The sequence below is a fragment of the Mauremys reevesii genome, linkage group 11, assembly GCF_016161935.1.
Source record: "Mauremys reevesii isolate NIE-2019 linkage group 11, ASM1616193v1, whole genome shotgun sequence".
NCBI classification, from domain to species: Eukaryota; Metazoa; Chordata; order Testudines; family Geoemydidae; genus Mauremys; species Mauremys reevesii.
In genome coordinates this window covers 62,706,817-62,734,770 of record NC_052633.1, presented here as the reverse complement: position 1 = coordinate 62,734,770, position 27,954 = coordinate 62,706,817, and positions in this window count along the sequence as shown.

Sequence of the window (27,954 nt, the reverse complement as noted above, 5' to 3'; positions counted from 1 at the left end):
AGAATATTGGTGCAGCATCGCAGCTGAAGTAGTGAGACCTGCACAAATGCTGCCCTAAAGGCTAAGAGTCAACATTTCAAAAGTTCCTCATTCTCCTGGGAGCTTGCCATTCACTTTCAATGGGACTTGGGAGTCTAAGTCACTTATCCATGTCTGATAACTGTACCCAAAATCTACAAAGCAGATCACTTGCAATTTCTCTAGGTTTAGCCCTTTACAAGGGCAGCATATTTAGAGTAACTCCTGGGGTGGAAGTTTCATTCATAAAAGGTCTTGTTCCAAACACCTGTGACTCCCGTTGACTTTGATGGGCTTTGGTCAGGCCCTTACATTTTGAGGGGAAATGGACTTAATGTTTCATACTTTTAGCTTTTAACAGGAAAATGAATAAGTTCTCTTGTTTGGCTCACAACATTAACCATGGGTTCCCCCCCTCACCCTCTTTTTTGCATCCCTTCACTGGTTCCCACTTCTCCCCATCAAACACAGACTACTCTTCACTGTTACAACTTATCTTGGTCTATGCCCATACTACCTATGCTGTTATACACTATCTTGACATTGAAATTTGGTCCATTTTCTTGTCTTCAGGGATTTTGCCAATGTAGCCAGTTCCAATCTAATTAGTTGTTTTAACTGAATCACAACACTGACTGTGCAACAGTTTCCCTGCAGCTAAATATGTTCTGTTTGACATCAGAAAATATTTATATTTTAATCTGTTTGCTTTTTGTTCTTGGTGACAGAAAATGTGTCTTGAGGATATTGTGGGCTTGACACAAGAAGCTTGTTAAAGGAAAATAACTGAAAGTGCTACAAAAAATAACTCCTGGTCACTGACTCAGTAGGATTATTCAAGTGAGTAACTACTAGCACCTAGAGCTGGGTAATATTTTGCATCTGTGGGGCAGGGAGGGGGGAGGACACAGAGGGAGAAGACTATTTCAGGGCCATCAAACAAATGTATGGTACATCTCTCTCTGTTCTTCTTTATCCTACCTGTTAGGGCACTTGCCTGGGATATGGGAGACCCAGGTTTGGCTCACCAATTTGGCACAGACTGATCTATCCAAATCCAAATGAGAGCCCTAATTACCAGGCTATAGGCTATTCTGGAATGGGTTGTCCTTTGTCTTTCCAGCTGAAGTTGTTCCACTTTGTAGAAACAAACATCCACTGGGTCAAGAGTGAAAGAAAACAACTTTGATAGTCTGCTGATTAAGGAACTTGCTTGGGTGATATGGATTCAAATCTTCTCCCTGCCTGATTGTGAGCAGGGATTATTCACCCAGCTCTCCTCATGAGGAGGGGATTCACAGTCTGGCCAACCGGGTGGGATGATACTGAAGGGAGGCACAAGATTAAAGCATGTCTAAGTGTCTCAGTGCTGTGAATGTTTCCTGAGAGGACAGTGCACGAGTGAAGGAACATGGTCTCGTGGTTATAATGCAGGGCTAGGAGTCAGACTTGGGTTTTGTTCCCAGTTCTGTCTGGACTTGTTCTGTGACCTCAGTCCCTCTGCCTCCATTTCCTACATCTGTGAAATGGGGATGATACTTCTCAGAAGGATGTGTTAATGGTAAGGCCAAATTTAAACTCCTGGAGAGAGACAATATATGCAGAGTACAATTGTTATGAACCCCATGTTCCCCTCTGTGCTTATAGATCTGCAGAGCTGAAGTGTGGGGTCTTTTGTTTCTGTTAATTCTAACCTAAATGTAGTTTTCATAAAAACTCAGAAATGGCACGCCTGCTTCATGCCAGGGCTCTATGTAAACTCCCCAAATAATCCTACCGATTGACAGTGCTCAGCCTTTGCCAGCTGATAGCATACAATGAGATATCCTCTTTCTGGTTTACTTAAAATAGAAGATTGTGGTGACTAGGCAAATGTTGTCTTTCTAATGGGACCCCTGGGCTTCAGTCCTGAAGTTGAAACACGGTTAGTCAAAATTTTATTGTTCAGAGAATCTCCTTTCACTGAAGTGTGTGACTTTATGAAATGCAAACAGAGAAAGATGAGAAACCAATCTGTTTTTTTTTCCATTTGTGATTATTTTTTGGGGGGGACAAAATGCAAACTGAGGCCACCAGACACAAAAGGCTGTTGGCTCCATCAGCTATTACCTAGGCCCCTATGTTGTCACTTCTTATTTGAGTAATGCTTCACTTTGCAATCCATCAGATATATACTGACAAATTTTCAAAAGGTTTAGATGATATTCTGTCTTCAGGAACACTGGTATAGGGGCTGCTACTGGACACATCAAAGAAGTGACATATGAACTTGGAGAAAAGCGAAATAATTCAAACTGCTATAGTCACTTGCTGACTTCCTTTCTGAAATTCCATTCTCGCTGGTCTCTGAAGCAATGGCATCAAAGTTTGGTACAATTTTGTCATGAGAGTAAATGAATAAATGATCTGGAGAAAGGGGTAACAGCGAGATGACAAAATTTGCCGACGATACTAAACTGCTCAAGATAGATAAGACCAAAGCAGACTGTGAAGAACTTCAAAAAATCTCACAAAACTAAGTGATTGGGCAACAAAATGGCAAATGAAATTTAATGTGGATAAATGTAAAATAATGCACATTGGAAAAAATAACCCCAACTATACATGCAACATGATGGGGGGGCTAATTTAGCTTCAACTAATCAGGAAAGAGATCTTGGAGTTGATAGTTCTCTGAAGATGTCCATGCAGTGTGCAGTGGCAGTCAAAAAAGCAAACAAGATGTTAGGAATCATTTAAAAAAGGGATAGAGAATAAGACAGAGAATATCTTATTGCCCTTATATAAATCCATGGTACGCCCATATCTTGAATACTGAGTACAGATGTGGTCTCTTCATGTCAAAAAAGATATACTGGCATTAGAAAAAGTTCAGAAAAGGGCAACTAAAATGATTAGGGGTTTGGAACGGGTCCCATATGAGGAGAGATTAAAAAGGCTAGGACTTTTCAGTTTGGAAAAGAGGACACTAAGTGGGGATATGATCGAGTTATATAAAATCATGAGTGGTGTGGAGAAAGTGAATAAGGAAGTTATTTACTTGTTCCTAGAAGAACCAGGGACCCCCAAATGAAATTAATGGGCAGCAGATTTAAAACAAATAAAAGGAAGTTTTTCACACAGCGCACAGTCAACCTGTCGAACTCCTTGCCTGAGGAGGTTGTGAAAGGGTAGGACTATAACAGGTTTTAAAAGAGAACTAGATACATTCATGGAGGTTAAGTCCATTAATGGCTATTAGCCAGGATGGGTAAGGAATGTTGTCCTTAGCCTCTGTTTGTCAGAGGGTGGAGCTGGATGGCAGGAGAGAGATCACTTTATCATTACCTGTTAGGTGCCCCAGAGGGAGTGAACCTGGCATTGGCCACTGTCAGTAGACAGGATACTGGACTGGATGGACCTTTGGTCTGACCCAGTATGGCCATTCTTATGTTCTTATGAATGAAGGTAAGATAACGGGAAGAAGAATAGCATACACAATTCTATGTATTGCTTGGCAATACCATGAGGCTGTTATCCCTGAAAGGGATGGAATTGAGTTGCAACACAACAGCTGAACAGTCCTGTGCTCTAGGTGTCAGGAAGCATATTAAAACACTTTGCAATATGTGGTTTGATAAATAACGCTGGTAGCAGAAAGTCACGCGCGGGCCCAGTCGGCCGTCCCTAACCCCTTTGATAGGCTTTAGTAGCATTGAGAAATCACCCACGGCAGCTGGCACAGTGATGAACTCTCTCTTCAGCCCAGCTGTTTCAGTGAGCTCTCCTTCCTCTTTCTACTATTTTGCTCTAAGCAATGCATCAGTACCTGCCATGCATGTATGTTAATCAAGTGTATTTTATATATATATTTTAGTGTGTAGGCTCGTTTTGTCTGATTAGGTAGATTAATGTTTTTGAATTGCTTCCCTGATGGAGATAAATGGATATGTTACAATTGTGGCCAAACTTTCTCCTATAAATAAGAAATGGGGATATATTCTCACAAGTATTAAGAGTGATGAGGTCCCACTGTTTTTAAAAGAGGATTCCTATGAAATTCCTGGAGTCTAATGGACAATTGGGTATTTCTTTGAGTCTCTGTACATGTGGATCCCACTGATGGTTCACTTGCACCCTCTGCTCAGGAGTCCAGAAAACTTTCTCTAACCCTGTCCACTAAGGGTCACACATGCACCCTGCATGCCCTCATGCTTCCCCTCCTGAGGACATAAGGGATAGAATGACCATCTCTTCCTCAATTCTCTGACTGCCCTTTGTCAGTCAGAACAGAATCCCACCTATGTCTCAAGTTTCGTTTAGGATGGCTTTCTGTAAATATTTAGTTATAACCCATTGGCACAATAAGCAAAGGCAGCATTACACTCTTGTTAGGTGACTATTCGTGGGGCTATTCTCATGTCACAGCCTTTTCCTCCAGGTCTTAAATTGTTCCCATTGTGTAGCTCTGATGCTCCTCAAGGATGAACATGACAAGTGTTTATGCTGTTTAGGGGAATGCCTATTCCATGTAAATGTGATATTTGCAAGACTTTCAAGATGTGCTCTCAAAAGGAAAGAGTGTAGATTAAAGATTTTCCTAATGGAAAAATCCACCAAACCTACCTTGGACTCGGAGCTTGTAAAAGGGCAGGACAGCTCAACCCTAGGGGTCAGGGCGCACAATCGGTGCTACAGAGAGGAGTAACCCCGGGATGCTTCCTATTGTCTTAAGAATTGGGTTCCCATTTTAGTGTCCCACCGGAACAGTCAGATACCCCTACTACCTACAAGAGAAAAGAACCCCCCTCCAAGTTGACTTCTTGGAACTGGTTGCTGTCGCTGGTGCTATTCCAAAAAAGCCTGAGTAATGGTCTCTGAAAGAGGATAAGGTGGTGCCAAGCCAAGTGAAGCTGCAACATAGTATGGCGCCCAAGTCCCTCAACCCTTGGCACTGGCAGCTTCATTCACACTGACACATGCACCATTCCAGATGGCACTGATGCCCTTGGCACAGTTGTAGTCAACTCTCCCCAACCCATCACTCAAACTCCTAGGACTAAATGCCTCAACATCTTTGCATTTGGCACCAAAAACACCAGCCTTTTCTCAGGTGGCACCAAAATGGCTCTCTTCTACCTCTCAGAAGATTACCGTACGCCCAAAGCTAGTCATTTCTGTTGGATGAGTCTCTTCTTTCATCTATGTTAAAGTGTGAATCCAGAGTTTTAGTGATGAAAATCTCACTTTTTAGCCTTCTGGTAAAGATCAGGAAATTCCATATGCCCAGACAAATCATGTCCCCACTGGGGACAGCCCCTCCACTGGAGGAATTGTTTTCAAATTCTTCAACTGTCTCAAGCAAAGAACCATCTCTAGCATCCCCACTCACAGGCACACCATTCCATTCCAGAGTATCCCCCTTCAGGGACCAGTCTTACAAAGTCGTCATGCAACAGACTTGGATCCTCAAGAATTCATAGGAAAAAGATGCTATTCCTCTACTTCTCACCCCCATTCTAAAGCTCAGACTCCTCAATGCACACACTCAAGTCAAATTCCTCATGACAACCCTCACTTCTGTTATACCCTCCTCAGATCCCATTGACTGGTTTGGTTTTCTTGATTTACAGGATACATGTCCATTCATCAAGCACACAAGAAGCTTTTATGCCTGTTGCTATGAAAACAATCACTCAGTTCATGGTTCTTCCCTTTGGCCTCTCCTATGGCATCTTGAGGTTTTATAATAATTGGAGATATACCAATCTCCTAGAACTGGTTCTGGTTCTTCCCCTTTTTTGGCAAACAGCCGTAAGATTTCTAAAGGGCTTGAATCAATCTTCCCTTCAACTCAAGATTCCTTAAACCTGGTTCTTTAATCATTAATGGATTCCCTTGGGAATCTTTATCTTGCTCTTTAAGTGATGCAAAGTAGCATTCCTAAGGGCAATTACACCAACTTGTAGAATAAGTGAAATTCAAATGTGCATGTCAAATCCTAAATGCATGGTTTTCCATGCAGAGGAACATTAAGACTCCATTCCAAAGGTGGTGTCCAACTTTAATATTAACCAATATATTCAAATACCTGTATTCTTTGAGTCCTCAAATCCCCATGGGAGTCAAAACTTCATACTCTGGATGCAGAGTTCTCCTGTTCTATGGTGGTTGATTTCCATTTGGGCCTACATTCACTCAGATTATCTAAATAGATCATTCACTGACTATCAGGACATCTTATCAAATTATTAAGAGCTCCTCCAGTACGTGTTACAGCACACTTGACCACAGCTCTGTCAACTTCAGCATGTCAAGCAAAATTCCATTAATAGAAATCCGTAGCACAGCAACATGGTCTTTAGTTCATACTTTTGCTAAACATTAGTCACTGGTGGCAATATCAAGAGGTTGGCAGGGAGGTCCACCAGTCATTCAGATAATCCCTAAATTCTGACTGACTGCTGGATGTCAATCTGGCTAATCACCCATAAGTGGGAGTCACATGTACAGAGACTCAAAGAAAACAATTAATTTTGAGACATTCTGTGTATGTGGAAGACCCATCCTCCATCTGTGCAGCTTGGAGTCTTTTCCCTCTGGACTCCAGATGGCAAAAGAACTGAGGAGCAGATGGGGTCACTCTGTCCTCTATGGCCTTGGGAACATGATTTGAAGGGCACATGCATGACCCCTAATAGATGCAGCTAGAGAACTTTCCAGACTCCCATGCATGCACACGATGAGTGAAATCTACATTCACAGAGCATCTCGAGGAATAAGTTGCTATACGGTAAATAACCATTCTTTGTGGCTGAAAGGCAATGAAGAATAGATGGGAGTGTTTTGAGTAGCAGACACCAAATGATACAAAAGCAAAGACATGAATGCTACAAAACATGGGAAGGGATTTGTGCTTTTAGGCCTTCTATCTGAAATTGTGCAGTGCCAGCTTAACATCTTCACGCCTCTTCTATTGTGGAATTGTTTTGTCTTGTTCATAGAATCCAGCTGCCTCCCCAATAGATCCCCGAACTAAGGCCTTGTCTACACTGCAGGGTTTTGTCGGCAAAAGGCAGCTTTTGGCAGCAAAGCAGTGGATGTGTACACTCTGCAATGCCACTTTTGGTAACACAACTCTTCAGTTTTGGCAACAAAATAAAACCCCCTTGACAAGAGACGTAAAGCTTTTTGCAGCAAAGTTAAAACAACAAACCATCAGTGCAGACACAGTCATTCATTAGATCTCCAGAACTGGCCTCCCCAGTATCCCATAATGCCCGTCATGACTGCTCTTCTTGCTGTTTTGAACTCTGCTGCCCTGCAGGCATGTGCACCTCCTTGTCAAAGCTCTGTGAATCTCTGACAGCTGAGTGTGCTGCTCTGTTCTGGACAGCAAAGAGCAAATCATTAACCTGGAATGTTCCTACTTTCTCCTGCACTAGGAACACAGGCAGGCAGGGGTGAGTATGACAGAGAAACTACAGTGCTGTGCAGAGCCAGGAAGGGAGGCAGGGGCTGCTGTCAAGTGTGTCTCGCTCCCCTGCCTCAGGAATGGTTGGCTTTCGGCAGCTGTCTGAACTTAAATAGCATGCCCTCACTCTCTCTATCCCCCAACACACATGGTCTCTCATATATACCCTCTCACACTTCCCCCAACACAGTCTCTCTTCTCCCCCCATACTTCAGTTGAAAAGCAGCTGGCAATCTAGTAGGATGCCACTAGAATGATGGCACTGAGGAACCTGCATTATGTGAGGCTGTACCTGCCCCATAACGCATTGTAAACCCTTCCCAAAGCACCCTGCAGCCAGTTGCACAGTGGGATAGCTACCCACAGTGCACTGCTGTGTTGATGCAAGAGCTACTAGTGTGGATGCGCTCTGCTGACACAATGAGAACAGTGTGGATATGTAACGGCAGTTTAATTAACATGCTTTAATTAGAGTCTCACAATTTTTGACCCAGAGCCTTTTTATTTATTTTGTTATGCAAGTTATTCTGTTACCATTGTCAATGTATCTGGAGGTGCCTAATGTAAGCTTGAATTTTGTTATGCCTCCTATTATGTGGAGTGGCCTCTGCACTAGCAGGTGGCATCATTTCAGGTGACAATGCTGCCTGCTTCTTATTAACAATATCTCCTGCAAATGTAAACAAACATGTTTGTCTGAGCGATTGGCTCAATAAAAAGTAGGACTGAGTGGACTGTTAGACGCTACAGTTTTACATTGTTTTGTTTTTCAGTTCAGTTACGTAACAAAATCTAAATTTGTAAGTTGCACTATGGTACTTGTATGAGGTGTATTGAAAAATTCTCTTTTTATCATTTTTACATTGTTTTTTATTACAAATATTTGCAAAGTGAGTACTGTACACTTTCAATTCTGTATTGTAATTGAAATCCATATATTTGAAAATGTAGAAAAACATCCAAAATATTTAATACCTTTTGATTGGTATTCTATTGTTTAACAGTGTGATTAAAACTGCGCTTAATCGCAATTAATTTTTTTGAGTTAATTGCATGGGTTAACTGAGATTAATCGATAACCCTAGTTGAAAGATATTGTTTAGTAAAGCTAAGAATACAGAGTGGTGTAGTAGGGCAATTGTGCACATAAAAATGTTGGGATATGGAAACATACAGATCCAGCCTTCTCCATTCCCCACTTCTAGTGGCATCTTACAACTAGACAATTATCAGGATGTTTTTTTCTTTTTTGGTTGCTGGGAGACTATCAATAGAATTGACAGGCTTGAAAACCAGTAAGACTTCTCTTGAGATGGAAAAAACTCAGAGCAGAGTTATTTAAAACATTGAGTTCTAACTTTCCCAGTGCTTATACCACAGCAGAAATCAGAAGAGAGAAATTAGTCAGCCATTTAAGAATTGTAAGTGGTTCAAAGCCTAAGCTGTACGGAATATGCCATTCTCATACCTTCTGCTCTTTTGCCTTTAACTACAATGGTGGATGGGAGCTCTGGATTCTCTGCATACATGTGATGGGATCATAGAGACTTTACAATAAAAAGTGGTTTGGTTTGGTTTGTTTACCCCCTCCTCCCCCACCCCAGCATACATAGGAGGTTTTAATTAATGCATCTGTCCAAGAAGTATATCAAACCGGTTTGATTTATATGGTACTTTATGCAAGAAACTTCCATTCAAGTCTTTTCTTGAAAGAGATTTTATTAGCCTTTTCATAATTCTCTAAGGAATCCTACCTTTTTTATAGAAGCAGAATGAAGGCTTGCTGAATTATGCCTGTTAGTAACCCAGATATCGGCCAAAACAGAGTCTGTCAATCATTGTCAAAGCCTAATACCACTACTCTGTACTTTTCTCAATGCTTTTTCTCACTGTTCTTACAGGAAATTAAAGTGTGTGTATTATAGAAGCAAATAGTTAATGGGTGTGGGGGAGAGAAGGAAGACAGGCCCCTTGGCTTCTGTCCCCAAAAAGATATAAGTGAGTATTGCTCTAGCCTCTCCTCTCCATTTTGGAAAGGAAACCAATAGCAGACTTATTAAACACACAAGTTCAGGAACTGGGCACAGTGTTTGTTGACTGGTAAAGTGTATCTCTTTGGTGACAGGGCCATAGAAGTACCTTAGTGCTTCAGAATCCGTCCCTGTGAGATAGGGAAGTGCTACCTATCCCCATTTTACAGATGGGCAATTGAGGCTTAGAGGCTGTGACCTGCTGAAAGTCAGACAAGAAATCTGACAGAGCAGGGAATTGAACCCTGGCCTCCTAAAGCCCAGGCTAGTGTGCTAATGACAGGATCGTATAAGGAATGGTGCTAGAATCTGACAAAAAAAAGTTAATAAATTTAAATAATGAGAGAGTAGTTACTTTCATTCAGAATTTCTCATTATAAAAATTGGCTTAAACTCTTGCAGTTGGCTAAAGTAGTCCAGGCTATATGGCCATTTAGTGCTGCTTATCTACATTTAAGAAAGTCTTGACTAGTTTATCATCCTACTCCTAAACATGTATCATTGTGCCAAAAAAATTTACATATACCAGCTGCTTAAAAATCACTATTTCACACACACACACACACACACACACACACACACTTATATTTATATATAATATTCTCATTCCTTGGTTTATCATTAACGTAGTAATTAATGAACTGGTGGGTTTGTCCCATACACTTCCTTTCATCCCCCCAGAGTGTAGAGGTGCATAGTGTAACAGATTTTTGTTACCAATTTGCCTGAGGCATCACGTGTTTAGGCTGAGGCCACAGGATTGCTAGGGGAGAAGATGAAGGAGCACACCAAGTGACTAATTTTAAAGCTTTAGCAGCAAAGAGTCCTGTGACACCTTATAGACTAACAGACGTATTGGAGCATGAGCTTTCGTGGGTGAATACCCACTTCGTCGGATGCATTAAAGCTTTATTAATTAAATAACAGCAGTGAGTGCTGGGAAGGCTTTTACGTTACTTGGAGGAAGAAAGAATGCATTAGTGCCCCAGCCCTAACCCTCTTTCATACTCTCACACGCACGAGACGAGGCTGGCCAAACCTGGGTGTAATGTAAGAAGAGGAGTGGGGAAGGGTGATGAGAGTTCTGTCCTGTGCACAGGCCATTTAGGGTTTGCTGTTGATTTTTGACTTGCTTTGGCTTTTAGGAGGGTTTTTAAGTTTTGGGTTTTTTGGGGGGGTCTTTTGTTCAGGGATCTCTGTCCCCCGTGCTTTTTGTTTTACTTTAAACTGGCTTTTTGTGGCTTTTTTAGCTTTCCCAAAACACACCAGCTTCACGGACGTGAGACTTTGTTTGTTTTTTGTTGGCTTTTGCCATTTTACTAGTTTTTGCAGCCTCTGCAGTCCTGCTTAGCTTAGGTGGGTTTTTTTTGTTTATGGCTGATTGAGGTTGGAATTTAGGCTCCTGTCTTTCTCAGCAGGTAGCTGAGAGTCAGTTGTGTGCAGTGGCCTTAGGCTGAAGTCAGCCTCTTATCTTCAGACCTAGCTGCAGCATCGAGTTAATCCATTTTCCCCCACTCCCTCTTCAGCCTCTTGCAACCTGCAAAGGAACCATTCATTCCACATTCACACCTTTAACCCGTTCTGAAATATCTTGCAATACCTGCAACAACGTTAGCAAGGTACAATGCTGATCTGCCTCCCCTGGGGACCCCCTTAGGGAGGGGGCCATTTGGTTGTCACAATAGGACTTTTTATGACATATTATTGCCTGCTAGTTACTCCAGTTAATGTAAGTCCCAAGGAAAGTGCTCCCTTTCCCCACATACAACTACTTTTCTATTGTCCTAGCAGTACAGGAAAGACCAGTACAGGGTGACACTGCTGTACCGCTAATTTTTTTTTCTTTTTTTGCAGCTTGTCCTCCTTTCACTTGAAGTGTCACCAGGGTGTCAAAGCACAAATATCACCAATCATTTTAAACTAGATTACTATAGTGACTGCATTTTATCATCTTTTTTTTTTTAAGGTTCCATGTTGCAGAACAGACTAACTGGCACATATCAGGATACATGCAACTTCTGAACTGTGCTCTTCAAATTATTCTAAACTTTGTTAATGTCATCAGCTACAAACCCTTTCTAATGTCAATGGGCTTTAAAAGAAGCCCTTCTGTGATTAACGTAATGGGAGGAGGGCAGAGGGAGCGCTTTTTTTTTTAAGGCAATGAAAAAATGGACAAATTGTTCTCAATTATTGTTCATGGCACAGTTACCAAAATCAATGAGTCTTCAAATGCAACTTCTCCCATAAATCATTAGGTCAGATGCCTTAACAATGTCTATCACTATCCTATTAAATTACTAACCCGGGTAATACTTAACAGCACACTTCACTTGGAACAATGTTGTAATGTATTGATGGCGCCTAATAAATATAGTAGCCTGCTCATGCAGTGTAAAGGCGGCAGAAATGCAAGTGAGAAGGAGGTAAAGAAGGAAAAGACACCCATCCATAGAGTTGAGTATTGGAATGCTGGACCCTGGACCGATATAATGAGATGTCCTACAAAATTCCTACTCACTAATTATTAGAGATGGGTTGGACTGGTTAGCCTTTGATCTGGTATCTTCAAACACAGAGGCTGTAGACTTAGTTATATAAACTAGCCTGAATTCTCAATTCAGCCATGAAATAGTGAACTTTTTCATGTGGAATGTTGTCACTTCTGGACTAAATGTCATAAGTTCAGAAAATATTTTAAGTGGTTTGAACTCTGTAATACATCACACTAATATTGAACACACTAGCAAACCACTCAATTGTCTAAACTGGTTCTTAACACCCTTGAACTCTGGGATGTTTAAAGTCTAAATTGGGATCTGAATTTTGTGGTTTGAGCCTTTATTTTTCAATTTGCAACTATGGTGAACTGCTTGATGACTTGATGCAAGAAAAACAAGGTACTCAGTCCCAATAGATGATGGAATAGATCAGGGGTTCTCATGAGATTCTTACACGGGGGAGTCGTGAACTGTCAACCTCCACCCCAAAACCTGCTTTGCCTCCAGCATTTATAATGGCATTAAATATATTTAAAAAGTGGTTTTAATTTATAAGGGGGAGGGGAGGGGTCACACTCAGACTTGCTATGTGAAAGGGGTCACCAGTAAAAAAGTTTGAGAGTCACTGGAATAGATCAGTGTGCAAGTTTAAAGCTTGGTACAACACCCTATGCAGTCTCTGTGCTAGATGTCCTCATGAATGACTTCTTCCTTCAGGCACCACCAACAGGTATCTCTGTATTCCCATAGTGTGACAGATTGTTGTTACCAATTTGCCTGAGGCGTCAGGTGATTAGGCTGATTTCAACAGGGCATCAGTAACTAGGTTGGAGGCCTCTTTGCTTCAACTAGCCTCCTTGTTAGCAATATCAGGTAAAATCTTGGCCCTATTGCAGTCAATGGGAGTTCTGCCACTGACTGGATTAGGGCCAGGATTTCACCCACTTTATTTAAACCAGTCCTCTACAGGAAAAGGGATTCACACTTTGACAGTGCTTGGACTCCTTCCAAGTTCAGGCCCAGATCTATAGAAGTACAGAGCCAGAGAATTGTTTTATCGATTCAAATGGGGCTACTTACAGAGTATGGTACTGCTCAACTTGTCAGGGTGAGAGAACAGGGGCCTTGAATTGCCACCTGTTGTGAAACTGACAGTCATGGATGGTAGTCTTATTGCCTGTAATACAAATAAATATTCTCACTCCTCACAACGCTCTACAATTAGAGCATTTATTATGAATTTGTATAGCTGTAATCCTCTGATACAAATCACTGGGGAGACACTTTCATCTCACTTCTAAATGTGAAAATAGTACCATTTTTGAATTGAGATGGATTCACTTGAGGAATGTAATGAGGAAAAATCCAGATTTGTTCATGAATGCATATCCCACATAGTCAGTCCTCCACTTCAGATGCAAGATGGAATATTTCTTTAGTTTTATGAACTATCAGTATAATAAATGCTTTTATTCCTTTGCTGTTCCCTATACAAACTGAGTAATGCCCTTTCCTTCTCTTGTATAGCACTGCAGATGTGCTGTTATGCCTTATTGCTACATTAGCTGTATTTCATTGTAGCTCAGTCGTCACTGCCTCTTTGAGATGGGCCTGCATTTTTGTCCCTCTGTTTGCCAACTGCATTGATTTTCATAGTTATACCATATTTTATGCTTCTTAATGAATTCCTGTCCACTGCTCCCATATCTAAATCAATGTTTTTAATTCCTTAAGAACTCATCAGTAAGGATGGCTGTAATATTTATTTTTCTGACAGTTGTCTTTTTGCTTGATGCTGAAGCAGTTTGCCATGACTGTTCCCTTCAGGTTGTGTATGATCATTTCTTTTATTTGGCTGGAATCTATAATGATTCACTATGGTCAAATCAAGGCAAACACTATTTCAATTTTTTATTTTCATCTGAAAACTTTCAGGACTGCAGCATTAACAAAATGACAGATAAGCTGCTTATTTGAAAAGTCATGTAACCTTTTTTCCAATCACTATTTAACTCATTGTGGAATTTGCCATGTTCTTAATATGTAACCGTTTTCAATGCAACAGTGATGGGAACAGAGCATCTGAAGATTAATGTTCTTGGCATCACAGAATAGAATTAATCAATGAAATGGCTTTTATAGCACAGCCTGTTAAATTCCAAAATTTGTCAGATGAGACTTTCAGGTTTGAAACAGGAAGTGACAACTTCAATTTCTTCTCTTACTGCAGGAGAATGTGGCTTAATTATGAACAAAAATACTTCACAAATGAACTGTACTCAGGACTTCCTTGCACAGAAAACTGTACAGGCTATGTTGCATTAAGGGCTTTCCATCTGTTGCCTTACATTGGCTGAAAGATTTGGGTTGAAATCCTGGCTACCCCATTGAAATCAATGGGAATTAATCAATTAACATCAATGAGGTGAAGATTTCACCCCATCTGCAGTAATAGGGGGAGGGATAGCTCAGTGGTTTGAGCATTGGCCTGTTAAACCCAGGCTTGTGAGCTCAATCCTTGAGGGGGCTGTTTGGGGATTTAGTTGGGGATTGGCCCTGCTTTGAGCAGGGGGTTGGACTAGATCTCCTGAGGTCCCTTCCAACCTTGATATTCCATTAATTGTATGCAGTAGTAGGTGTATTGTATCCATGCAGATAACTGGTGCACTGGCTGTTGAAGAAAGGCACGTGAAGTGATTCTGAGACCCTGGATCTCTGTTTTTTGTGTGCAGATCTGGGTTGCTGAGAGCAGAATATATATTTGAAGAGCTTGTAAACAAAACCCTGTATAGTTTTCCATTGGCCTGGGTGGAGTTCCATTCCTGTGAGCAGTTGAAATGAAGACAATACATGGTGTCAGAAGTAAAAACTAACTATGGCATTCATGCAAAAGAAGGCAAAACTATAAATATGGACTTTGAAACTGGAAGTATTGTAGAGAACTGGACTAGGTGGAAGGAGTTAATGGAGCTGATCTTTGGAGGCAGATAAGTGGTCTATAGCACAAAACGCTCTCATTTTTTAATCTATATTGGGCAAAAAGGCATGGATCTCAAGTGGCAAGATCACTGAAGCAGCGAGGAAAAATTCAGACAGGCTATTTGAATTATGTGAGGCCTATTGCTTTCTAAAGAAAAACACCTCCATACAAAGAAATTCACTGTGAGAAATCAGTGACCTATGGCAATGACTGAGTGGGTAACCTAGCTACAGCTGAAAAGACTGTACTTTCACTGAGGGGGGTGATGTGCTGAAGGATAAGAAGTAAGTTGTCCTCCAATAATTTCTTAACATTAAAAAAAGCCATTAGGCTAGCCACAGCACACAAGACATCCACAGAGCTAATGAAAGTACTCACGATTACTAGTCTCTGTGTGTATGGCAGAACAGGTACAACCAGCAATCAGACATGCTCATAACGAGATCAGGGTGCAACAGCAGAGCGCCAGCCTCGTGCAACTTTAAAAGAGAAGCATATAGCAAAGATCTGCAACAGATTTGCATGCTACAATTCACAACAAGAGGAATGTCCACCACGGGGGGAGGAGATATGCATGAAGTGCCACAAAGCAAACCATTTTGCATGAGCATTGCAAACAGAAAAGTAGAGGGCAAACAGTGCATGCAGCGGAACGCCTCTGAAGAGGTGTTTCACAAGGGTGTAGCTTTCTCTTTGGCTTACAAAACAGAATGAGAGAAAGGATAGTTACATATGTTTTATCGTTATCTTAACAAGACACCAGGGCACAAGTAAACTGCATTCCGAGATAGAAGCTAAGAAAAGTCTAGTCCATTACTATGACACAACATCCTGTTAGTCTTGCTGATGCAGGTGATATTGAGGGCATCCACTCTGCCTAGTGGGGAAATGTAATGTTAAATGCAGGTACAAGGAAAAAGTCACTCTAGATTTCTATATGTAATTGGGGTCTGAATGAGCTCTCCCTTGACACCTAAGGCTGCACTTGTGGGGAAGACTTCAGGAGCTGTGTTTGGATAGACATGCTTACTCTGCCTACGTGCGCAGCATGATATTGCTCTGTCAAAAATGATCAATTTTAGCTAGTTTGGGTTACAAATCACTCTAGTATTTGAATTCAAGGATAATGAGATGTTATCTATATTGGATGGCATAAAGGGCAGCAGAACTATGATCAGCCTCCCTGATTGAGCTTCACCCTCCACTGAACCTCACCGCTAAGCAGGGATGACAAATCCCAGTCAAGGTAAGTGGGTGGGGACTCTGCCTAAGTAGTCCTAGACATCTTACGACCTGCCCCTCTCCAGTGTTTAATGACAAAGCTGGTTCGACTCAAGAATCCTTGTTTCCAGTTAGGGGAGCCCTAGGAATCTCCCACTGCTCAGCAGGTCGAGGGGCTAAGCCCCAAACCTAGTGTGGGAACAATGAAAGGCAACACAAACTGCCCTGGCAGCGAGGTCCCCCTCTACCTGCTAAAATGACTGAGAGCGGGGTTAAGGGGTGGAGCATCTGAATGTGACATTGCAGCAGTGGCCAGCGGTGACAGCAGAGCTGGACTGCGGTAGCAGCTGAGGGACGGCGACAGTGACAGCAGCGACTGAGCCAGTTGTACAGGCAGCAGAGGCATTGCTCAACCCTTCCCCTTCTCTGCCCTCCCCACATGAGCACACCTCTGAACTGTCTTCACCAACCAACGGGTGCCAGAGAGGGGAGTGGTGTGTTAACGGATGTTTGTTTGGACTTTCACACTGCAAGGCAAGACTGAGGCAAAGGACACTCCCCCAACATGCTGTGGGAGGGGGTGTTTGCCTGCGGTCACATGCTTTTGAATTGTTTTCCCAAATTAATGTTGGATCCCCTTTTAAAGTTTCCCCCTCCCCATATACAGACTCAGGGCTTGCCAGAGGGAAAGTATTGCCTCGTAGAGGCACCTGGGATGGTGTTGGGTTGCAAAAGGTGGTCCTTCCTATTAAGGGAACCCCCTGGACATTTAACCTGGCTTATGTTGCTGCTGACTCCACTTTGCAGAAGGGTTACTTATGTAACGAACACACCAGCCAATATTGGGACTGGCAGCTTTAAACTCACTTAACTTTGATAAAGCCTAATGGCAGTGGAATCTACAAAAAGACTTCTTCACAGTAGAGGAAATTAAGAAAAGATTTCCTGACTTGTTTGAAGGCATAGCGGGCCTTTGGCTTTCTGCCCTGGGTCCCAAGAGTCTAATGCCAGCCATGCTTGGCAGAACCCCCAGGGGAACCCAGACCCCTGGATTAGAACCACTGTGTTTAACAACCTCTTAAAAGTGTTTACATATTGGAGTAACTGCTCCTTCAGGTTTTAGTGAATTATTCCAAGATCTAATTTTGACTAAGTCACCTCTATAAAATCTCTTCCAGCAATCTGAAGTCACAAAAATGGGTTATCATCCTCACTGATGGTTTTTATTTATTTATTTTTCCATCCCACAAATCTTCATGTCAGTTGCCTTTTTTTCTCCCCTCAAAGCAGTTTCTACTGCAGGCATGCACAGTCTTTTATCAGAATCTCAACTGCTGTAATCTTTGTATGAGAGACATGAAAGGAACTATTTGGACTTGTTGTCCATGTTTCAGCTCATTTCAAGAGTTCTGGTTTTGTGCCCAGAATGACATCCACAATTCAGAACTCTTTAATTTGTCATCTTTCTTGTATGTGGAACATTGCAAGGTGCTAGACAAAAAATAAAGTCTAAAAGATATTGCCATGCAGATGCACACCTACACTAAGGGGCTATATAACCATTCTGACTGATGCAAAGTTTCATGCATTACATTCCTGTATGCCATTATGCAAACTCCCAAAACTAGACCGCACTAATGACTATAATAAAAGAATTAACTACCATGGCTATAAAATAAATTACCATTTAAAATTATATTCTTTAAAGATACTATTGATGGGGAAAATCCCCTGACTGAGATGTCTCATAGTGCCATATCTCTGATCAAAGAAATAAAAGCAGTCATTTAGTTCTTTTTATTCAATAATTCCAAGGCAAAATTATGCAGTCTTTGTGCTGCACAAGCTTACACCTTAACACAGTGTCAAGTTTTTGATACCATTATTTATTTATGAAATGACTATTGTAAGGGCTTAGAAGCAAGAGCTTATCCTTTTTGCATATTTGTAGTGGGTGAAAAATTTGCATAGCATGCTACAATACACTTATTTGGTAGCTGGCTCTTTTGTTTCTTTGGCAGGAAGCTAATATCTCATTCCAACAGTTCTCTTTTCAAATATTTATTTATGAATCCTCCTTAGTTTGCAAATAGTCTTGATTTGCATTAAGTAACTACTATTCTATGGAAAAAGTGATGCAAATAACAAAGATTTGAATGAAACTCTCAAAAGCAAGAAAATGTAGCATTAAAGCCAAAGTCCCTCCTTAGCTAGGCTAAGCTAATGTAGAGCGTAATATTTCTTCCACTGGGGAGAGGATTAGGCCCATGGTTTGTAACATCACCTCAGTGTTGTGGTACCTGATGAATGAATGAACTCTATGAACAACCGATACACTTTTCCCCCCCAATTTCCCTCATTCAACCATCAGTGTTTAAGATCATGTTCTGACAATGGTCATAGCTGAGAAAAGCGAGATGAATTCCCATCATAAGTGTCAGTGGAATAACAAGATCAAGGCTGCGAGGATTTAGGATTTTGCATTTTAGCGCAAAAAAAAAATTCTTCTTTCCAGAACACGATTAGTTATGTGGGGCAGATTTGGTCCAGTCCTTATTGTGGATGAATAGATGAGGCATGGAGTACACAGGGGGAAATCTACTTGCAAAGGATCCTGTTCTATCCATCCTGTAAGAATGCTCCTCCCTAAAAGTTAAGTTTGAACATTCTGAACTAGGTGCTAGTTCATTGCATTGGCTAAATTGATTAGTCCCCCACTCCCTAAATAAATAAATAAATTAAATAAATGTAAGAGCCCTGAGGCAGAGAAGTCTCTGTTTTGGATGGCCTAGCTGTGGATGGCTCAAGTCTTCTGAAAGTAGACCCCCTCTTCTTCTAGAAACTTTCAAAGGTGTAGGAGGAAGGTTCATTACCTCCTAGACATTTTAATAGTGACAGCTGCGTCACAGCATGGTTATGTTTGCATAAGGGAACAAATTAAGGTTTCTTGCCTTTTCCTGAGGTAGTTTGTGCTGACCATTGTTAAGATACTGGACTAGATGGATCACTAGTCTCAACCAGTATCTGTTCCTGTGTTCCTATTTGCCTCATTCCTCTGAATGCTTGACATGTCATTAGACACTGTGTTGCATGAATCCTTTGTCCCTGAGTGCACACCAGCAAGTATGGACTCAAAGAATAACTCAAAATCAGTACTGTCCAGTGATATTTGGCAACACTAAAGCAGCCAATCGCTCAGTTCAGGGTCTGCTGCCCTCAGGAGTCAGAAGTGGACTCCTAGTTCAGTTGTGATTCTCTAGTCATGATGTCACTTCCCCCTTTATATTTTCTTCCAACTTGCTGGAAATATCTTTTGCTGTGACCTGAGTCAAACAGTCCCCATTGTGTAGTGCTATCTCTGAGAAGCTTATAGTGTACTCAATTCCTGGAGCAATTCTTGTGAGTGTTTCCTCAATAAGCCATCAGCATTGTTTGGCCTTTTTATTGTTGTACCTGAAAGCCTGCTTGTGGGTGTTCTCAACATGTTTCAGTGGCACATACATAGCAGGGGACACACAGGCATAAGGATGGTTCATCACAGCGAAGACTCTAATGAAGATGAGCACCTAAGGGGGCTACCCTACTGTTCTCCCTCTTGATCATATTTATGTCTATAAGGGAAAAGATCATCCTGATGCAAAGGACAAAATGACAAGTCAAGGATTCTCTTCTCCCTATCACACACCTGATGACCATTATCATTGAATCATAGAATCACAGGGTTGGAAGGGACCTCAGGAGGTATCTAGTCCAACCCCCTGCTCAAAGCAGGACCAATCCCCAACTAAATCATCCCAGCCGGGGCTTTGTCAAGCCTGACCTTAAAGACCTCTAAGCATGGAGATTCCACCACCTCCCTAGTAACCCAGTCCAGTGCTTCACTACCCTCCTAGTGAAAAAGTTTTTCCTAATATCCAACCTAAACCTCCCCCACAAGCCCTCAGGATTTTTCTCTATTAATTTTTGAATACCTATTTAAGGATGGTATGAAAGAGATTGGGATGTTTCTGTGGATACTGCCTCACCTAGGGTTATCCTCTGAGTTTGAACTTGTGACCTTTTCTGTTAAAACTCTCATGCAAGGCTCAGTATCAGCAATGGAGACTTCCCTTGACTTCATTGAGAATTGGCTCTGTCCTGAGCCTCTGTTGGATGAGATGAAGAGGTAAATTCCACATCCAGCAGCTCAGTAGACTTTGTTAACCTATCAGCCACTAATGGGAGACAAAGACCCACACAGCACTAATCTAGGTTACTCTTATGTTGGGTCAATGGGGCAAAACCAGAAAGTCAATGATAAACATGGGCCTCTTTAATGATAAACCAGTTTACAGTGAGATTTCCAGGGCACTACAGGCTTTACTTCAGTCAATGTGCAGCATAGTGTACTTTAGAATTCATACCTCCTCTAGGGTGCATTGCATCGCTGTATAGACAAGCCCACAAAAATCACAGGCATAAACATGAATGTCATTGCTCATGTTCCTCAATATATTCTATGTAAACACAGGGCAGAAGTTGTAATAACCATGGTATCTAACCACTCCTCTACATCAGGGAGTTTCAATGGGCAAAATTCCCAGAACTAAGGATCTTAAGCCTGTGCCATTTGCTCTCTTAAATTCTCACAGTAATACAAAACTGACTCTGAAGAATTGAGGCAGCAAACACATGATCTCACCTGTTAGCATTTCTACAATACTCCCCTCCCTTCTTTTTTGGGGGGGAATTAACTATAATCCACCCTGATACATCTTTGATACGAAGCACACCTGGACTCACAGGACTGGCAAGCTTTTATTTCCCTGAAGTCAAACTAAAATTGTTCTGTGAGGTTTCCTGCCATTAGCGTCTTATCTTTCAGACACACACAGGCAGCCTTCTGCCTAGGACACAGTTTGTTTTTAATCACTAAACCCCAGGAATAGCAGTCTGGTGTGGGGAACAGTTGTCCAAAGGAAATGAGGACACCATCTTGGCAAAATAGTCTCTACAAATGAAAATGAACTTTTCAGTCTCATTTTCCTATTGAAGCAAAATAAAGAGCCAGTTAGCATATTGGGGTACTCGATTACTTCCTCAGGATTCATCACATGATTTTTGACATCATTTTGGCTAGTGAACAAAATAAATTGAATTGTGAGAGTCTCTTTATGAGAAAAGACTGCTTCTAAAGAGTAAAGACTGAAGTGCATATTTCCCTGCACTCCCAGCATCTGCCCAAGGGAATTCTGCAAACTAAAGAGTAATATGCTCTTCCCTCTGCATTAGCTTGATCCTTTCCCTTGTCTAAAGGTCAGTAGGAGCTGGTAAAGACAGGCGTCAAGGCAGAACCATCTTTGAGGGAGCCATGAAGCAACAAATGAGTGCAACTTGCCTCCTGAATATCTTGGGATATCTGTGGGCTTAGGAAATGGATTTTTTGCTTCCAATTGTGGGGAAACATGATCTCTGATGAAAGAAGAAACTCCAGGGATTAGATCCTTAACTGATATGACTGAGTAGAGACTCCCCTGAAGTCTATGTGTTTATAACAAATGAGGATCTGGCCCAGTACATTGTAACTTTTAATTTCTTTTGCCTCACATAGTTATTCTCATACAAAGAACAGTTGGGTTCTATAAATTCACCTAGTTGTGAAGTGGCATTACTATTTACACAATATGTATTTTAATTATCTCTGGGTTTGGTTGAATAAATAAAATGTAATTAAAACGCATCAATTGTTTGCAAAGGCTATAATATTCCTGTGTAGCCGGCCAGGAATAGCATTTTTGAGCAATTCCATGATTCATCTAATACACTGTTGTTGAACTAAATATTTTTGAGGTATACAAGTATGCTATCCATTATCAGCACACATTGATGTAGCTAACACTGAACTGGTACTGGTATGTTTGTGCTTTCCAGTAGCTAAATTTCATGAGGGTTAGTTTATTTTCAACTTTATAAATCACTGCACCACTTATGAATGTGGGACTAATTGCACTGGCTGGATATACATGTAGAGCTGAAAGGAGCACCTTCTCTACACACCTCTGCTAATACAATTTGTTCCAACTTGAAAGCATTATTCCAGATCTGGGTCCAGATAATGCCAACTGTGCTGATTAGAGTACTGAAGGTACCCAAATGGGGAGTATGAGAAGAACACCGGTTTTGTCACCAAACACCAAATTTGAGCCCAGTGCACATTCCTAAAACGTTTTACACTACTTTGTCAGGAATAATGCCACTTGGAGTTACTGCATAGCTACACTAATAAAACTCAGATCTGAATTGTTAATACATCTTTAATTTTTAATATACATCAACCTCCTTATTAGAGAGGGTCACAACTTTTTGAAGAAACAATTTTCATCTCTTTATGTATAAAGACATGCATATACATCTATGGGATGAGTACTGAAGTATATGAGGGTACTGTTGCAAGAGAAGTAGCATTAAGATAAGGTTTACATTTAGTTTAGAATGCTGCATGGTCATTTTTATTTCATCCAACATTGAGTTCCAAAGTCTTGGCCAAACTTCTGTGGGCATAAGTTTTAAATGTCATCCCCTCCCCCCAGTGTCAACCTAGCCCCTAGCATCATTCTTTAATACTAAGTGTTTCTATTTCCCCTTCTAGTATCCACAGGGGATTTAACATGTTAGCACAAAAACAGAGGGTTAGATTTAGCTCTTATTAGTGACTTAGTTATCCAGTATGCTGGTTGGGTTTATTTTGAAATACAAAATATGAAATGCTCTTATTTTTGTGTTTATAAAATCAATAAAGAAGCAATTTCAAGGACCTCCTAAAGTGCTGGAGTGCAAGAAGAGAGCTATTTAATGCCCGCCTTTCTTCAGTGTGAGTCCAAGAGGTTTCATCTCCATCTCTTTGCCTGTCACTCTTCAAGCTGTTTTTTGCCATAGTGAATGTGACTCCTTCCATCTGAGTCCACTTGGGAAGAGCAACTGCCTCTTTGATTCACAATCCATTGTCCCTTCGTGTAAAAGTGTCTGCTATTCCAAATTACACTATAAGTAACTTGAATGCTGTGTAAGAGGAACAAATGTGATACTGAGGAAAGTACAGTAGTCTCTGTTGCCAAAATCCCCCTCCCATTTCCTGGACACCTAGAGGCCAAAAGGTGGAAGAACTGGTGCAGTTTTACTGTATAAGGGGGAAGCTAAAGAAACTCCCTGAACTGGTCTACGTATCCCTGGCGTACCATAGAGCTGTGCTCCTCAGATGCTCTAGCTATGGTAGCATGCAATCGTACATGCGGAATTGGTCCCTGAAAATAAGGCTCTTAGTGTGAAATGGTGATCACATAATATGTATAAGCCATCTGTTTTCATGCTACCAAATTGTTCCCAGAATTCAGTTAGCAGGTCAATGGTTGTTTAAGGCCTTGGGCCAAATTGTGCTTTAAAAAACACACACTAATCCTTGGGGCTGCAGGATGCAGTTTGGCCCATGCCTTACGTTTGCATTCTAATCACTGCTGGTCCCATTTTTTAAAATAGCAATAGTATCTTTCAAGGAAAGAAGTTATTTGGTTGACTGCTAAGGTAATTGAAAAATAAAGACTCTTCATGCCTTACAACACATCCAAAATGTGCACTTGGAAACTTGCACAAGTTGTCTAAGAAAACAACACATGACAATAACATGTCCAAATGATTAGCATTCCAAAGCACCATTTAAGGTTAACGGGGCACTTTGTTACAAGGAAACCCTGTAGCCTACTATGAGAGAGAATTGGGGATGGGGATGTCAGCTAATGAAAAGCTGATAACTATCAGAACTATGGTACTCATCTTAAAACCCTTACTCAGGTGAGTATAGAATCACAGGACTGGTAGAGAGAGGTCATCTAATCCCATGCACTCAGAGCAGGATTAAGTGTTATCTAGGCCATCCCTCAGAGGTGTTTGTCTAACCTGCTCTTAAAATCCTCCAGTGACAGAAATTCTGGAACCTCCCTAGGCAATTTATTCCAGTGCATAATTATCCTGACAGGAAGTTTTTCTTCATGTCCAAGCTAAACCTCCCTTGCTGCAATTTAAACCCATTGCTTCTTGTCCTATCCACAGAGGTTAATGAACAATATACCTCCCACCTCCCACCTCTTTGTAACACTTTTCCAGTACATAAAAAATTATCATATCCCCCATCAGTCTTACCTTCTCCAGACAAAACAAGCACAATTTTTTCCATCTTCCCCCACAGGTCATGTTTTCTACACCTTTAATCATTTTTGTTGCTCTTTTCTGAACTTTCTCCAATTTGTCCACCTTTCCTGAAATGTGGAGCCCAGAACTAGACACAGTACTCCAGTTGAGGTCTAATCAGTGAGGAGTATAGTGGAAGAATTACTTTTTGTGTCTTTCTTACAACACTCCTGTGTTTGTGGTTTTGGGTTTTTTTGCAACAGCATTACACTGTTGACTCATATTTAGCTTGTGATCCACTATGAGCTCCAGATCCCTTTCTGCAGTACTCCTTCCTAGGCAGTCATTTCCCATTTTTTATGTGTGCAATTGATTGTTCCTTCCTAAGTAGAGTACTTTGCATTTGTCCTTATTGAATTTCATCCTATTTACTTCAGACCATTTCTCCAGTTTGTCCAGATCATTTTGAATTTTAATTCTATCCTCCAACGCAGTTGCAACCCCTCCCAGCTTGGTATTGTCCACAAACATTCTATGTGTACTCTCTATGCCATGTACTCTCTGGGAACTGTTTTCCAACAAGTTTATGCACCCACATCATAGTAGCTCCATCTAGGTTGTATTTCCCTAATTTGTTTAGGAGAAGGTCATGCAAGACCATATCAAAAGTCTTATTAAAGTCAAGATATACCACATTTCTTACTCTTCTCCCCCACACCCCAAGGTATTCCTCACTCACAAATTGCTCCCTTTCTTGTATTAATTTAACAGGACTACTTGTGTGGTTACCCAAGTAAAGGTTGGAGGGACAAGGCTGTATTTTGCTACTTAGAGAAGTGGTTCTCAACCAGGAGTAGGCATACCCCTGAGGGTACGCAGTGGTCTTCCGGGGGTACATCAACTCATCTAGATAATCTAGATATTTGCCTAGTTAGTTTTACAACAGGCTATCTAAAAAGCACTAGTGAAGTCAATACAAACTAAAATTTCATACAATGAAGTGTTTATACTGTTCTATATACTATACACTGGAATGTAGGTACAATATTTTTATTCCAATCCATTTATTTTATAATTGTAAGGTAAAAATGAGAAAGCAAGCAATTTTTCAGTAATACCATGCAACACTTTTTTGTATTTTTATGTCTGATTTTGTAAGCAAACAGTTTTTAAGTGAGGTAAAACTTGGGGGTACGCAAGACAAATCAGATTCCTGAAAGGGATACAGTAGTCTGGAAAGGTTGAGAGCCACTGGCTAAGAGCAGAAGGAATCCGTCGTATAAACGGTGCTTCCCCAATATATTTTGCAAACCAATCATGTCAAACAGGCTTTAGCAGAGAGAAGCAACATTCTAATGTCACAAGAATTGCCTTGGATCTTAGTTTGCATTTGTCACCTCCACCAGTGTAAATGAAAATCCATATTTAACATAATTCTCTTTCTCACTTAGTCCTTCCCCCCCACCCTTTTGCATAATAAAATAAAATGGCTACCTCTTGACTCCCTTCTTCCTGGGAAGCCCTATCTTTAATATATCATCAGGGCTTCTCATTTGGATGATGCATTGTGCTAATCCATAACCGAGGTGCAATTACTTTGATATATTGCTAAGTGACTAGTGCCAGCTGGCAAGAATAGCCTTTGTGATTCTCAGGAACAGTTACGCCATTATTTTAAAAACAATGAATTATTTTTTGAGAGGATTACTGGCTTAGAAAGGGAATGTGTGTTAATGTGGGGGATTGGAAACTGCTGCAACCTAGCCGCAGCTTATCACTTTTATGCTTAGAAATGAATGACAGAAACTTTCTTTTCATTTACACAAGCAACCATGTCTCTGCAGCTGTTGGCTAACAGGCTCATATCCCCATATGAAATGGATCCAATTATATGATGTGGGTCATCCAAACGCAGCATAGAAATAAACAGAATCTACAGGGCTGCCTGCTAAAGGAGGGGACGTGGGACTGTTGAGTGCACCTCTGCCATAATTAGATAGACTTTAGTGAAACACAGTCTTCCATTTCCCTGTTCTACTCAGAATAATGGCTGTAATCTTTATTTATTTGTATTGATTATCATAGCTGCTGAGGAGTCACCTGTTACTCGGTAAAGGTTTAATTCTCTTTATTCTCTATGAATTCTTCTTCTGTCATAAAATATGGACAGGCTATATTTTTGCCTCATCTAAAGTCAGACTCTTTCCATTGACTTCAATGGCCTTTGAATCAGGCATGTAGAGGAGCTTCCTTGTCAGCTTTGGTAGTAAATCGAGGACTTTCAGACAAAACTGATTTCTTGACACTTATAAAATGAAAAATTATGTTTAAAATGTCCAGCGTATAATCTGCATATTGGATATTTGTCACTGCATATTTTTGTTGTTTTCTCTTATCTTTGTATATGTGTGCATGCGCACACACCGGTTGTTTTTCCTACTGGATGTATTTGTCCCTTGTTTGTAGCTGTCTAGTATAATGATACAGCAATATCATTTGATAATTACCAAGTCTTCCCTGCTCCCTCTCTCCTCAGTCATTGTAAACAATTCCACTATTCTCTGTGCAATCCAGCTTTGTCTGCTGGTATAAACTGGTACAGTTCCACTGAAGTTAACTGAGTTACATCAGCAAAAAATTTGGCCCTGTTTTTTTACTTTGTCCAATCACATCCTGGTTCCCCTCTTACTTGTAGAACATCCCTAAAAGCTGCACTTTCCTTCTCAGCCTTCTGGCTAGCTTTTCTATACATTGTGGTCAGCTTTTGTCTAGGCTTCTGCAGCCTTCTCCTTTCAGACTTCCTTGATTTTCCTCAAATCCATGCAAAATGCTGCTTCAAAAATCATCTTCCTCCCCTGTTCCTTTGTTACCCACTCTCCTATCCCGCCACAGGTGTCCTCTTGCCTTCTGTATAATTTTTCAGTGGTATACAAACTTCTACTCCAGCCTACATCTCTCCTCTCATCTATTCCTACTTTCCGTTTGCTTTCTATACAACTTGTGCCTACCTGCTTCCTTGCCATTTATACATTAGTTTTATTGTGATGAATATTTTGGCCAAGATAAGATTTTTCAGTGATCAAGAATACCATTGAGATAACTAACCATCACAGAGAATAGCTAATAAACAATGACTTCCATTGGAAATGATGGGTGTGGTTCTCTGCACTTTAGACACTCAAGTATCTTATTTAGGTCCCTAAAAACAAGTTGTGGAAATATCTAGTCACACAAGCATTCATGACACACTTACCACAAGTGTTGATGCTGGAAGTGTCACAAATATTCTAATATGTCTAATTTTAGGCACTATTTTTTTAAAAAAGGCCTTTAATCATAGCCTGAAAACTGTCTGATCAATGAACTTCTTTTTTCTTTAAATGTATGACTTTGAGTGTTCACTATTCATAATTGCCTGTTCCTTCTCTGATTGGTTACCTAACCCGAGTGGTATCTCTGGTTCCTGACTGGGTAACTGAAACTTTATATATCCAGTCTAGCCAGGACCCTGGAAGCATCTCCATTTTTCCTCTGATCTCTGGACTATGGACTTATATTGAAAGGACCATATAGACTATGGACTTAAGACCT